The sequence below is a fragment of the Odontesthes bonariensis genome, chromosome 3 (assembly GCF_027942865.1).
Source record: "Odontesthes bonariensis isolate fOdoBon6 chromosome 3, fOdoBon6.hap1, whole genome shotgun sequence".
Classification (NCBI taxonomy): domain Eukaryota; kingdom Metazoa; phylum Chordata; class Actinopteri; order Atheriniformes; family Atherinopsidae; genus Odontesthes; species Odontesthes bonariensis.
Genome location: NC_134508.1, coordinates 22,786,503 through 22,801,518, shown reverse-complemented (window position 1 = coordinate 22,801,518; position 15,016 = coordinate 22,786,503).

Below are 15,016 nucleotides of genomic sequence, written 5' to 3'. Positions count from 1 at the left end.
AAAGTAGCATGTTCTTAACCCTTGTAAGGTGTTCGGGTCTTTTTGACCCGTTTTCAGTTTTTTGCTTGAGAAAAATGGTATCGGTTATTATTCTTTCACACAAATTCACTGGCCTTGGCTCATTTTCTGTGAGGAATCTTGAATCATGAATTTTTGCTAACCCCCCCTGTACATTTCTATTACACAGGAGGTGTTCCTGGGTCTTTTTGACCCATATCATTTTGGGGGGGCTCTCTCTTTCTCTTCCTTGCTTCATCAGTCAACGTCTTCTTCTGTTTCTTCGGTGCCTCTGCCATGATGATCGTACTGACAATGTTGCGCTAGCTTAGCCTTATACCTGGGAGCGTGAGAGGGGTCTATTTGTTCTTGCGGTAGGTGTGCCAGAAAGCAAGTCGAAGTACTTCCGCTCAGCTCCTGGGCCGGTCCAGCAAAGTTACATAGCGCAGTTTTTCGAAATCACACCCCCGAAGGGCATAGGAGACAGGCCAATCGTAATATTAAAACTCATTCTAGCCGCACAATTTTTTTCAAGCTGTTATTTTAAGGTAGAAATGTTCATTCTCAGCCCCATGTTTCTGTTTTTCTTTCAGTTCTGTAGCAATTTGTCCCTGTTTCCAATGAAAAACAATCAATGGATAACATATTTAATGAGGGCTGTTACAGTATCTTAATGTTAACTGAAGTTATTTTTCTCCAGGGGTTTTGAACCTCACCTCTGCATTTTCAGCTCCCTGTTCCTGTATGTCTTTTTGTTCTGTTGCATGCAATCCCTGTTCCAAATGACAATGGTTAATATGTATTAAAAAAGTCTTCATTTTTAAAACTAAAATTGTTTTTCCATTGTTATTGATGAGAGATTATACCAGTTTATATATAGATCTTTTTTCAATTTGTTCAATTTACTGTATTGGTCTATTTGACCTGTAGTGCTCTAGTGTAGCTAACGGCTAACTACCATGGACGCATTAAGGTCAGCACTGGCGGATCAGAGGTGGAGTAGGATCAGAGGATAAGTGCCGCATATTATTACAGAGCAGTATAAGGTGAGTAAGTGATTTGTATCACTATACTTACAACACATTTTTGCTTGATGAAAAACGACCTGATATCTGTTCCAGCTTTTCTCTTTGACATGATGAAGTAGTCACCTTCAGTTGCAGCGGCGGCTCCTTCATAGGGGAGTTTTTTTTTTAATCTAGTTGCTAAGGCGGGACTGATCTACTGTAGGCAAACTGTATATGTCATTGTCCAATCAGATTAAGGTCTCGCCTGGTGTTGCCACGCCCATTTGGGGCGATTTCTGTGAGGGTCGAATTTGCACCAGGAAGCTCCCATTGACATGAATGGTACGTCAGTTTTTTTCAAAAATCATGCTCCCAATACATTTTCAATGAGGGTTTCTGTGCTCGCACAAACGACGCACAACGTGCTTTCGTCATATGTCTGTTGCGCGGGACCATGAACATTCTATGTTGTTGTTGTAACATTGTGGTTTTCAATAAAGAAAAAAAAAAAAAAACATTCTACGAAGAAGATGGCGAGTGTCGAGTACAATAATACGTTAGTGTGTCTGAAAGAAGTACCCTTTAGTCGTCGTACTAATGCGGAGAAGGAAGTTTGGAAGAATTTTGCGGGATTTTCGAGCTAGCCTTGCGAGGCAAAGATGAAACCCAGGGCTCCACCAACCCTCGTATTTTTCGAGGTAGTATTTGATCTAGCTAAATAACTTACCCTTTTGTGCACAGTCATTGACTTGTAATGATTTAAATCTTTTATATAATGTTGACAATAATAGCAGAATGTTAATGACACATTCATTGTTAATGGTGCAGTATTATATTTAAAAAAAAAGAGAGAAATCTCACATAAGTAAGCTGCACTTAACCATTTAATTCTCTCATCAACCATAGCTGATATAAGTACCATCGCGTACTTGTACCTGCGGTGGCAGTCCGAGATTCGTCGGAAACGCACACGCCGTCGTGTCTGGGTCAGTGACATCATCCGGAGGCGCACTCAGCTCGGAGAATTTCACCGCCTTCTCCAGGAGTTGCGTCTGGATGACGGCCGCTTCCAGCGGTATTTCAGGCTCACCAGGACCCAGTTTGATGACCTGCTCGGGAGGATCGGTGCCGTTATCTCTCGGCAGGACACCAACTACAGGCGCTCCATTTCAGCTGCGGAGCGCCTGTCCATCTGTCTCCGGTGAGTGGCAGATAAATCAATTAAAAAGATCTATTTAAAACATCACTATCTAGTACTCATGTCGCCTGAATTAATGTAGCCTACGTAGTTTACTACAGTGGCATTTTACTTTTACTTAAATACAACTATTTCTTAAATTATATTTTACTCATTAACAGATGTGACAGGGGTAGTGGGTAATTAAGGCCAGGTGTGGCCAATTCCCAAGACAAAAGCCAGTAGGAGCTGTGCTGCACAGACTGCAAGGTGTGTTGGTGCCCGGCAGACAGCAAGGTGTGTGGTTGTCCTGTATTTGCTGGGGAGCAGAAAAGCCAGGGTATGTACAGCAGGAATCTTAAATTGTTTTAAAATGTGTGCCCAGAGTTTTCAACATGATTTTATAAATGCTCACACAGGTGACGGTGGCGTAGTGTACCGTCAGAGGTGACTAGTGATGGCAAAATGAGGCTTTGTGAACCAATGAGGCTTTCCAGCCCAAAGGTTCGCCAAAAGGTTCATTACCCGAAGCCTCATTGAAACGGTCTCTCTAGTGACACCTGCTGTGCAAAAGGAATATATGACAGACTAAATTAACCCTGAATTAGAGCATCCTGCAATATAAAATAAACAATTGTTGTCACTGTGTCTCAATGAAAATAAATGTGTGAAAACTGCATATATGGAAGGATTATTGAGTGCTATGGTGTTGATCACTCAAATGAAATATATCAATGATGCACACTGACTACAGTGCTTATGGTACTGGGAGTATGAAAGTGCTTATGGGACCGGGAGTCAGGAATAAACTGCAACCGAGCAGTATGGGCAACAAGACAAATATAAGTTATTGGTTTTTATTTTAAAAAATGTGTGTCAATAACGTTGCGGTTTAATATGCCCAGAAGAAAAAAGAGCGACAACAACTACCGATAACTGTTCTTCTCTCGAAAAAACACACCTGCACCGCGGGCTTTAGAAGAAAAAAAACGCTGAGTCAGGATGCAGCGGCTCAGTCAGAAGAGCAATGAAATACACGCGAGTCACTATTTGTCCTACTGTAGCCTACTTTGTATTTTTTTTTCATAATCATTTTTCATTTTCTCCCGTTCTAATCCAATGACTCGGGTCGCGGTGCTGATCTCCGCAATTTGAAGCCTTCAGTTCGTATTGATTCAAATTATTATTTTACAGTAGGCCTACAGTAGTTATTTGTAAAATAAAATAAAGGTTACTACTTCACGGATTTCGCCTATCACGGGTTCTTTTTGGAACGTAACCCCCGCGAAAAACGAGGGTTCATATCCTATATAACTATTCTAACATTATTCTAACCTAATTACGATATATTCTAATGCAGTATAATAATAATAGTAGATGATATGACTGATATAATAACTGAACTTAACCACTAACTCTGATACAACCAACGCACACTCTACCTCTCACCAAACGCCAACTCAAAACCCTCGAAGTGCCGCAAGGTTCAAACCCTTTTTATGCGATAGTGACGCTCAAAATGAATCAGTGACGTGTACACTGAATCCGAGGCCTCGTTTGTCATCAGTCACGTGATTTTTATGGAAACGATACAAGCCTCGAACCAACGCTTCATCTGGCTCGCCCCTTTTTGCTCGACACATGCTCCGAGGCCTCGCTTCAAACGCCACATCACTAGAGGTGACAGCAGGAGTTGGCCACCAAACATTTTGGAGACGGGTGCATGGTGCTGTTGTCAGCCGTTGTTTTAGTATTATTTTCTTTTGGTTTTATTGATTTTATTTAGCAACTGAGTCAAAGCACCTCGTAGCCGTGGTGGTAGTATCGGGAGACGGGCTGGGCAGGTGGACTTTTATTTGCATGGTTTTACTGAAAGTGTTTTAATTGCATGTGTGTCATTTGGTGTTTTTATTGTCCTACTGCCAAACTGTCTGATTTAGGTTCTGCCAACCACCTACAGGATTTTAACGCTGTTGTAAATAAACAAATACATTTTACTCTCTAAACAAATACATTTTACTCTCTAAACTGTCGTCTTCATGGTTGTGGGCCTTGCCAGGGGGTTTAGCTAGGCTTGGTTAATCACCAGCCGCAGTTGCTACACTAAGATACAGAAAATAAATAAATAATTTACCATTGAGTAGCTGGTGAATTTGACTAATGTTCATATTTTGAAAAGTTAATTTCACACCCAGTGAGCATTTAAGGCAGCCCTGTCAATAAAACCACTGCTATAGTTTTTAACAACTTAGCTAAATTAATTATTTTCTGTGCTGCAGATATCTAGCTACTGGGGACTCCTTCCGGACCATCGCCAACAGCTTCAGGGTCGGGGTCTCCACCGTCTCCTCTGTTGTCAGCGATGTGGTCAGTGCCATTTGGGACTGCCTTGTGGAGGAGTTCATGGCTGTGCCCACCACGGAGGAGTGGAGGTCCATCGCAGGGAGTTTTGAGGAGCGGTGGAATTTTCCTCTCTGCTGTGGAGCGCTGGATGGGAAGCATGTTGTTCTGAAAGCCCCTGCAAACAGCAGATCCCAGTTCTACAACTACAAGGGAACATTCTCTCTGGTTCTCTTGGCAGTTGTAGATGCCCGGTATTGTTTTCGGGTTGTTGATGTCGGGGGCTATGGGCAGTGGTGTAGTCTACCTTTTTGAAGTGGGTATACTGTATAGTTGGCCAGTCATAGGCCCGTGGTACCAAACTAGGGGTCGGGACCCCTCGGGACCAATAGTAGCCCCTTAATGCACGCCGTACCTCCAGTGGCGCGCTGTAATAGTCATTGAAAAGTTAAGTACCATAGTACTACAATACTATGACATAACACAGGGCTTTTAATAATGCACTACGACTTGGTCATTCCCATTCTGGTAACAGCACATTTATAATGCTGTCTTAACGTGTTAAGGGACAAACATGTTTGTGGGGTCGCAGCTTTGCACTTACCTGCCCCTTGCATGCATGAGGGACAGCATAAACTCACTTTGATTGTGTGGACTGTGTGCTGTGTATCTCAGTGGCAATGGGACTCCCTGTGACACTTAATCTTTGTACTCATCCCTCATAGAGCGAGGCCTAACAGAGTGATTGTTTTAAAGCAGCAGAACACCATCACATCTTGAGACAGGTTGTGTGTCTTCGACATGTCAATTTATTTCATAAATGAAAAAGTAAAATGATTAACAATTATGCAGAACACTTAAAATGTAAACTTAAACTAAACAGACTTATTGCTTTAAAGAAAGGAGGAAAAGCCTCAACAGTCAGTTTGTTAATCCTCCAGCCCTACAGAGCTTTCCAGATGTTCTTATACTCTGGTGTTTGAGGTGTGCATCGTTTCCTTGGATGTGCAGCAGAGCGGTGGCTTGTTAGCCATGTTGTGACATACTGCCTTGGTTCAAAAAGTGTGAAAGGAGGCCCATTGACGCTGATCATCATCAAGTTACTAACATTTGACAGCAACAGTGTAGATCTCTTGTCTGTACATATGTTGTTCATGAGGCTGAAGCCCCGTTCACATTCAGCAGTACTGCAAGGGATGGTCTGCATGCAGCGTATGAGTGGCATTAGGCTTTCAGGCTCTCTTTCTGGATTCTCAAGGAAATCTCTAATGCCATTAACAGCTTGCTCTTCACCAAGCTTGAACCGCCTGCAGAGCCGTTTTACTTGGGCCTCACCATGGCGTATGCCAGGGCTGGAGGGCCAGTTGCTTCTATCAAGGATACTGAGGTCATTCAGTATTTCGGAATCAAAAGACAGGCGTTTCTCCAAGTTATTTATGAGGCTTTGGAGAAATTGTTTCGAATTAATTGCTTGTATCTTGGGATTTGACTTCAAAGGTACTGACCCAAAGCCTGGGCCGCCAGTGCCTCCTCCAACTTCTCTCCTGGAGAATCTTTGAAAGACGCCAGGACTCTTATTGTACGTTTCAGGAGCTGCTCTGCTCTCAAAAGTGTGATGGAATGGGCCTGCAGTTGCAGTGACAGGTTTGAAAGTTCCAAAAGTGCATCATACATGAGCCCGCGGTCACACAGGAATTCCTTGCTTTACATTCGACGAGCAAGGGCTCTATACGTTTGTCTCTCTTTGCCTGTTCTTGCCAGATCAGCTGCAGCATTTTCAAAATGCTTATTCAGTGCTTCATAAGATCTCCACACAGCCTTTACGGAGCGGAAACTGCTGGCTACCCATCGTGTACTTAAAACTCTGCCTATTTTTAACACTTCTGTGCCCACTTTTTGGGCTGCTTCCAGCAGCTCCCGTGAATTTTTATTGGATTGGTTGTAGAGAGTGTAAATTTTGTCCAGAAATATTTTAAAGTGGTTGACTGCTTGAACTCCGTCCACGGCATCGTTTACAGCCAGTTCCAAGCGGTGGTTCATGCAGTGCCATGTGAAGAGGTTAGGGTACCTTGCTGTCAGCCTGGTTGCCACACCAGAGCTTTTGCCTAGCATGACACTGGCTCCATCAGAAACAAAGGAAACCCAATTCTTTTGAAGCCAGTCTTAAGTGAAGCCTACAGTGTTTAAACAGTTCAGTAGAGCTTCCTCTATATGCTTTGCCCTTTGGCTCTCCAGCTCAACCAGCTCCAGGAACATAAATTCAGGAGTAGATCCATCCACTGAGGCTTTCAAGTTGATGATCATCGCAGACTTGTGGCTTAGAGATGTAGCCTCGTCAATGAGAACAGACAACTTGCTTGATGACTTCACAATACTGTTAACTATTTTTTTCTGCATCTCTTTTGCTATGTGTTCCACAATTTTTGTGGAACTGTATCGTGAGTGCAGATTACTTCCCAAGTTGGCACCATTTTTTTCCTGAAGCTCAATGAGACTCTCATGGTCAGTAAAGGGTCTGTTCATCTTCGCAAGATAGTATGCTGTTCTGAATACAGAATCTGTCTCTGCAAGCACAATCTCTGACCCAGATCTCACCAAATGTCCAACTACATCCTCCTTACCCTTCTCTTTGAGCTCCTGGGCTAGGTTGTGTGCTTTTGACGTCTCATGCCGTCTAATCTTGTTCCTTAATGAGGTCAGAGATGTTTCTCTGCTTGTACCCGCAGACTGAATCTTAAAGTGCACCCACTCCTCCGACATAGACACTCCTTTTTCAGTGTGGACACCAGTTGACTTTATGGAGCTGCAAACAGTACAACCTGGAAATGAACAAAAACATGACTAATTAGCAAGTTTTTACCTATAACATCTACAGAAAGAGTTGATATTTACTCAGAATCATGCACACTTTAGGTACTAGGTACACTGTTCAATAGCTAATTATTTGACATTTGATGTTTTTCACAGTATTTTAAACTATTTAAAATTAATTATTTTTTTACATTAACATGAATTAACCAATTTTCTTAGTCAGTGATTTTTTTACTGTTTGAACCAGCTTGTTTACATCTTGACATTTACCTAACTTTCTGTCCCTCCATTCAAGCCAAGGATGCCTGTCTTTAAATTCCCTCGCCTGACTTTCAGTCCACACGGCTGGCCAGGAGCACTTGTCTGTGTCATCATCTAACAAGGAGATAATAGGCCTGTCAGTCTGATGACATGTTCTGCTGCACTCACGTGCGTGCACACACACACACACACACTCAAATTATTTCATCTGGCATCAAACACAAGGTGTTATACTTAACACAACTACATCAGTTAAATAGGGGCTGCTGTATATGCAAAGTCCTTACTCCAGTTATCCCCCTCTCTCTCTGCCTCCCTTCTGTTCCCGTACTAAATGCAAAAGCACACCAAACACCAATAGAAAATAATCATCAAAAATACCCTCTTCAGCTCTTGAAGTGCTTGCTTGCTCCTGCTGCAGGTCCACCATCTCAGTGTCAAGGTCCCCTTCAGCTCCCCTTGCACCTTGTTGCTGACTGCCACTGCCATCTATAGAAAACAATGAACAACTCTGTTTCATATGAGGAGTTCAGATGAAAAGCCCTCTAAAAGCTATGACAAAAAATAGGCCAATGTAGTTTCATTTTTAAGCATTTTCATCTATGACAATCAAAAATGTTACTATCAAGTACAGCAAGTCAAGCCCAAACAAAATGAGATGAACATATCGTATCAGCCCATTCCAGATGACTTTTCGTAGAAGCCTCGACTTTACAAAGTCCTTTCCTTAGCCACTAAGCACCTACGTACGCACCCCATGCTAGATTTTTGTTTTGGCTGACAGCGAGACATAAAAACCGCTCCTGATTGGTTGGTCGCAATGGAAACCATAGATATATATATATAGTTGATGAAACGTGGCTGTGCTATTCTAAATATTGGAAAACTAATTTTAAGTGGGTATACGGAGCATTTTAGGTGGGTATACGGAAATCCCCCCAAAAAAGAGGTGGGTATACGGCGTATACCTGCGTTCAACGTAGACTACACCACTGGCTATGGGAGGAGCAGCGACGGAGGGATTCTGGCCAACTCAGCTTTGGGTCAAGCACTTCAGTCAGGCACTCTCCAACTGCCGGCTGACTTGCCACTACCAGGAGCTGAGCACCGCGGACCATAGCCACACGTGTTCGTCGGTGATGAGGCGTTTCCACTCCGGAAAAACCTCATGAGGCCCTTCCCTGGACGTGCGCTTCCAAAAGAGCGACGGACGTTCAATTACCGTCTGTCCAGAGGTCGGCTGGTTGTGGAGTGTGCCTTTGGCATCCTTTCCTCACAATGGAGGATGTACAGGCGTGTCATCGAGGTCCAACCTAATGTTGCAGAGAAGTGCGTGAAGGCGACCTGTGTTCTCCACAACTTCCTGAGGAGTACAACCCAGACAGCTGCAGGGAGGAGCATCCCAGCTGGTGAAGTGGAGCCACTGCCAGGTCTGGGAAGACTTGCTGCCAACAACGCGGGAAGAGAGGCCGTCAGGGTGAGGGAGACCTTCACATCCTTCTTCTCTGCAGAGGGAGCTGTCCCATGGCAAGACACCGTGTAGTGAACGAGCAGAGCCACCCACACATTACTGCAGGGCAAATATTCTTTAATATGAGCACCAAAATAAATATATACCTGTGTCTGTGTCATTAATCCATATTTATACCACAGAGAACATTTGTGTCTGTTTTTATTTTACAGTATTATTGTGTTGTAACATCTTTAATTGGGCATGTCTACGTTGCACTACAACACAATAATATTACATAATAACATAAAACCACTGCTAACATACAAACATAATAACAAATTAATACTAAATGGAAAGAGACCAACAGTCATTTTAAATTCAAACATAATTTTTTATTTACAAAATATGTGTCTGTGTGTGTGTATCAGTGTGTGTATATGAGAGAGAGAGTGAGCCTGGTTCCTTCACTGCAGAGATTATCGCCCCAGCAGCCTATTCAACAGGTTCCAAATTTAAAGAAATAGAGCTTGATTCAAAAATCAATTTATGAATTTGAAATTTTACAAATTCCTTCTGCTGGGGCGGCAACCTCTGCAGTGAAGGAAGCAGGCTCCTGAGGAAGCGTTCATCCTCAGATGGGGGTGGTGGGGGTGGTTGATTGCTCCTCTTGAGGACCTCCAGAAGAAGCCCCTCTATTTCACCATGCCTTTCCTGTATCCTCCTCCTGGCCCTCTTTGGTGCTGTATGAAAATTGAAATATCGGGTGATTCAATTGGATCAGATTTTTTTTTTTAATAATGACAGTTTGACATGACATTATTTCTGACTGAAAATTATGAAATCAGGCAAATACACAAAGTTATGGATCAAACATGAAAAGGCAACAAATAAAGTAGTTGTTGTAGTGAAAACATAACTGCATAACTCATACTCTTACCATTTAAAAAAATGTAATCTAATTTGTCATGTGCTTACCTGTGACTGCTCTTGACGTCGATGGAGGAGCAGCAGCAGCAGCAGCAGATGCCTCCGTGTCACTGGCATCGGAGGACTGATCAGGGATGTCTGTTAGTAACAATAAAACAAATATATTTTTGATAGATTTGAACTCACCAACCATTTTATAAATGCGTCCATATTAATACATCATAAAGTTAGCCATTATAGTATCTAGACTTTGATTTCCCCTAACCACAACCTAGTGACATTTAAAAAAAAAAAAAAAGGGTTATTCATCTTAGGGCTGGGTAAAAAAATCGATTTTGGATCGATTTCATTTAAAATTTGCATAATCGATTTGTAGGGCATGAGATCGATTTTTAATTTTTTTTTTTTCATGAATGATTTTTTTCATCAAGTTACTGGTTCCAATCCACACGGCTACGGTAAGAACCATGTGTTCCCCAGTCCAAGCAGTCATCAACCCACTAATTCTGGGCACCTGTAATTATACCTAGAACTAAGTTAGCTACCATAAAAGAAGTGCTCCCCCAAGTGGCTAAATCTAAAACTACACTAAAACCTACCTATAGGTGAGACTAAAATGGCTCCCACAAATGTATTTAATTAAGTAGGCTGTCACGTTGAATATAGTGTAAAATCTTGCTAATACTTCTTTCCACTGGGTGGCTTCAGGTGTTACTAATATAATGTAACAATCTGTTAACACTGTCAAGCCACAGCCCTTTGAAATATTGATGTCAAAATGCAACATTTTGAGGTTAAATCCTGGCGCCAAGAGAAGCAGATGGAACCGATTCGGATCGAATCGAATCGAATCGAATCGAATCGAATCGTGATTAATCGATTTAAAGCCCTAAGAATCGAAATCGAATCGATCCAGGAACTTGGCGGTGATACCCAGCCCTAATTCATCTATGTGACACTATTTCTCATATGTTTCCCTTGCTGTGTGTGTCTTCATTGAAAACCAACCTCTCACGTCACTCTCTGCTGCTGCTGCTGCTGCTGCTGCTGCTGCTCCTGAGGCCTGGTCCTCACCTGCTGCTCCCTCATCCTGCGTGTCCTCTGCGGTCCTCTCTTCCTCGACCCCCCGCCACATGTTGCCACTTGTCTCCCTGGGGGTGACGAAGGGGTCGAGAAAAGAGAGGACCGCAGAGTACCTCCACCTTTTCCCTGTCTCTGCTGCCGACCCACTCTTCCTTCCTGCCTCCTTCCTTCTCTCTTTCATGTACGTATCCCTGAGCCCCTTCCATCTCCTCCGGCATATCTCATCTGACAAGAACAATAACGTAAACAGATAAATATGCCGGCCTCCTGCTGCCTCTGCAGGCGGACCTCCTCCTCCTCCTGCCGCAGGCGGGCCTCCTCCACCACCTCCACCTCCTTCGCTCCCTATGTGTCCTCCTTCTCTGAGCTCTCCGAAGAGGAGGATGACTACCGCTCCTTAGTCAGGAGGAGGAAAGACACGATGAATAGAAAGCTCGCCATGACAACAACCAGCCAGAGAAACAGGACTGTAAATGAATGATGTGCTCATATTTCATTTACTCACATTGCGGGGCAGCAAGCGGGAGCTCCCGCACCTCCCGCTCCAACTCCCAGATCCTACGCCTCCCGTGGACGCAGTCAGGCCTCTGGCAGAGGTTGGTCCCCTCCTCGGCCTCGTCCTCTGACTGGTCCAGGTCCAGGAGGCTTTGGAGCGGTGGGACTGGGTTTGAGGCCCTCAGCGCAGCCAGCTGCCCGATGGCCGCCTCCCTTTTCAGGGCCTTCACCTCCCTCCTCTCCCTCTGCACCGTCACATCCTTATGGGCCATGATGTGTTTTTCACGGTGCAGCAGGTAAGGGGTACAAAGGGGGAAGGGGCAAGGACCTGCTTCCACATCAATTCGGCCTGTGGCAAAATTTGTTGAGGATTCCACGCTCCTTTCCGTTCTGGAGGCTGTGGAATTGGCGGAGGTGCTTGGAGAGTGCCCTCAGCTCCTTGCCGCAGATCGGACACTCTCCGGCGTTCTTTGTTTTAGTCATCTGTAAAAGTAAGGCAAGGTTGACTGGCATCAACGTGATGAATCGTGATGCCATGCTCCCCTCGTCTGACACACACACTAATCCTATGACCATAGGTGGACTATGTGGACAGTTTTTAAATAATTATTACCTAAAAAACTTTTTAAAAACTGTCCAATGAATAATATTTATAGTGTATGTATCTTGGATAGTCATGTATCTGTTATGCATATATTATACATATGCCATATCATGTTGTATTCATTTAACTCTGTTATTACATGCTGCTGGTGTTAAATTGTTACTATTACTATTGTCATTGTTAGTATATACCGTACTGTTACTGCTACTTCTATCACATATGCTGTTCATAACAATAACACGACCACCATCTCATCAGTGTCATTATTATTATTACCATCATCTTGCCACTCCACTTCATCTAGTCTTTTTTTAAGTGTCCTTGTACCATTCTGTGTCGTTTTGTTTGTACTAATACTACTATTATTTCCACATCAATAAATACTGAAATATAACGGACTGCTGTGATGAGCTGATATAACGAATCCGGATCGGCCCACATGCTTCTTAACAATTAACTTCAAACGCTGGTAATTAAATTCGGACGCGACCGTTGTAACAACTTAAACTTCCCTTCTTCCGTCCATCTTCTGTGCCTCTGACTGACTGGAGGAGGTGAGCGCACAGGTCAGTGACTGAGGCATCAATTAAATCCGCAAATAAAAAAATGTAAAAAAAAAAAAAACTAGTCGTGATATAAACTTCAAGTACTCGTCTGAGAATAAAACACGTGCTGATTTCTGTAGCATGAACACACTCCGGGCCGAATTCTTCTTAAAAACAATAACAGCCTTTTCATTAAGTTTGGACGCGACCGTTGTAACGCCAGAGTCAAAAAAACAAAAAAAACATTAAATACACTTAAAACATCAACTTATCACTAAATATGGACACAAATGAACACATTTCAAGTGACTTTCTGTCCTAAACCATGGAAATATCATTGTAACAACTTAAACTTCCTCTGACTGCCAAGGCCTGACGATGGATGATGCAGTGCTGGCGGGGGCAACCGCTTGCACCTGTTTCACCAGACCGCTGTGGCGGCCTGTCGTTGCCCTCGCGCCGTCAGTACATATTCCACAACAGCGGCCCCAATCAATATGACTCTCCTGAACAAAATCATTCAAAGCCTTGAATATTTCTCCTGCTGTAGTGCGAGCTGGCAGAGGATGACAAAACAGGAACTCTTCCTGGACACTGAGCTCTTTAATATAGCGCATACACCATTAATTGAGCGCAACTAGCCACGTCGGTGGACTCATCCAACTGAATGGAGAAAAAAGGGCTCCTGAGCACATTATCCAGCACATGCTCTTTCACATCAGATGCCACCATGTCTGAGATGCGGCGCTGGATGGTATTGTCAGACACGGGAATGGCATTTAGCTCGGCAGCAGCAGCTTCTCCTATCATTGCCGCAGACATGGCTTTAGCTTAGCTGCCTTTGCTATATATAACGCCACCTGATATGACGCTTCGGTTGCCCTGGTGTTCACAGTGCTAAATGTCGCAATTGCTTTTTTCTGTGACTGCAATTCACTGTCACTGTCAAAAAACTCCCGTGGTTTGGTCGCCAAAAGTTGGGTGCTTTGTTTCAACGTGGCGCCGGAGTTTGCATGGTCTCATACTGTCATTAGCCAGTATCTCTTTGCAAATAACACACTGTGGCTGCGGAACATCCTCAGTACCAATCCATGAAAATACAAACTGTAAATAATCACTGTCACACTTACTCCGTTTTCTTGTTCCAGATTCACTCTTTTCTCTCACCTTGCATACCACAAATCGATCCATGCTCCTCAGATGAATTGGCTAGCTAAAATGGTTTCAGTTTCTTTCGCGCCTCCCCCGAAGTGCTCTGGCGCCCCCCAGGGGACAAGTACCCCTGGCGCGCCCCACACTTTGAAAACCTCTGCATTAGAAGAATAGAATAGAAAAATACTTTATTCAATACTAATTCAAATTAGTCAAGTAGCTATTTTTTTAATTAATATTTACAATGATTGTATATTAACAACAATAATAAACAATAACAAACAATTCTAATAAAAATACTACTACTAACTAATAATAATAATAATAATAATAATAATAATAATAAATGACTAAATAAATAAAATAAAAAAGAATCAATCAATTTGAGAAGAACTCAGCAGTCACTGTTAAAAAGCCTTCTGGCTGTGGGGACAAAGGACCTCCTGAAGCTCTCAGTCTCAGAGAGATGAGCCTCTCACTGCAGCTGCTCCTCTGTCCTGCCAGGATGCTGTGGAGAGGATGCTTATTGTTCTCCAGAACAGAATCTAACTTCCTCATCCGTTGCTCCACCACAGCACTGAGAGGGTCCAGCCTTCTGCCTACAACAGAACCAGCCTTTTTTAACCAGTTGGTCCAGGCGCCTACAGTTTCTGTCTGTAGTGCAACTCCCCCAGCAGACAGCAGCATAGAACAGTGCACTCCCAATGATAGTGAGATGAAACATGCACATCATATCACTGCAGACATTGAAGGACCCGAGACGGCTCTGGCCCCTCCTGTACACTGCTTCTGTTGGCAGACCACTCCAGTTATAGATATAAAAATGTTTAGATAAAAACTAAAAATTAAAAATGAATATAAACGACGAGAAAAATTGAGAGCTACACAGACTTGCTGCTGATAAGGCCGTCGCATAGCAACCAAGAAACTAATGAAATACGATTCCATTATGCTAGAGTTCAGTTAGAGGTTTATCCGCATAGTTTTCAAATATATTTTTGTTTAACCACTATTAATTACAAGTTATGAATAATGAGTTGGGCTTTTTTTTTTTTTTTCCTGTCAACGATAAATCCCTGCTTTAAGGTGATGTCTTCTTCCGCCGGTGTGATACAAACGTTTTATGCAGTTTCCTCTTCATCGCTTGCAGCCGGAAAAAGAGTT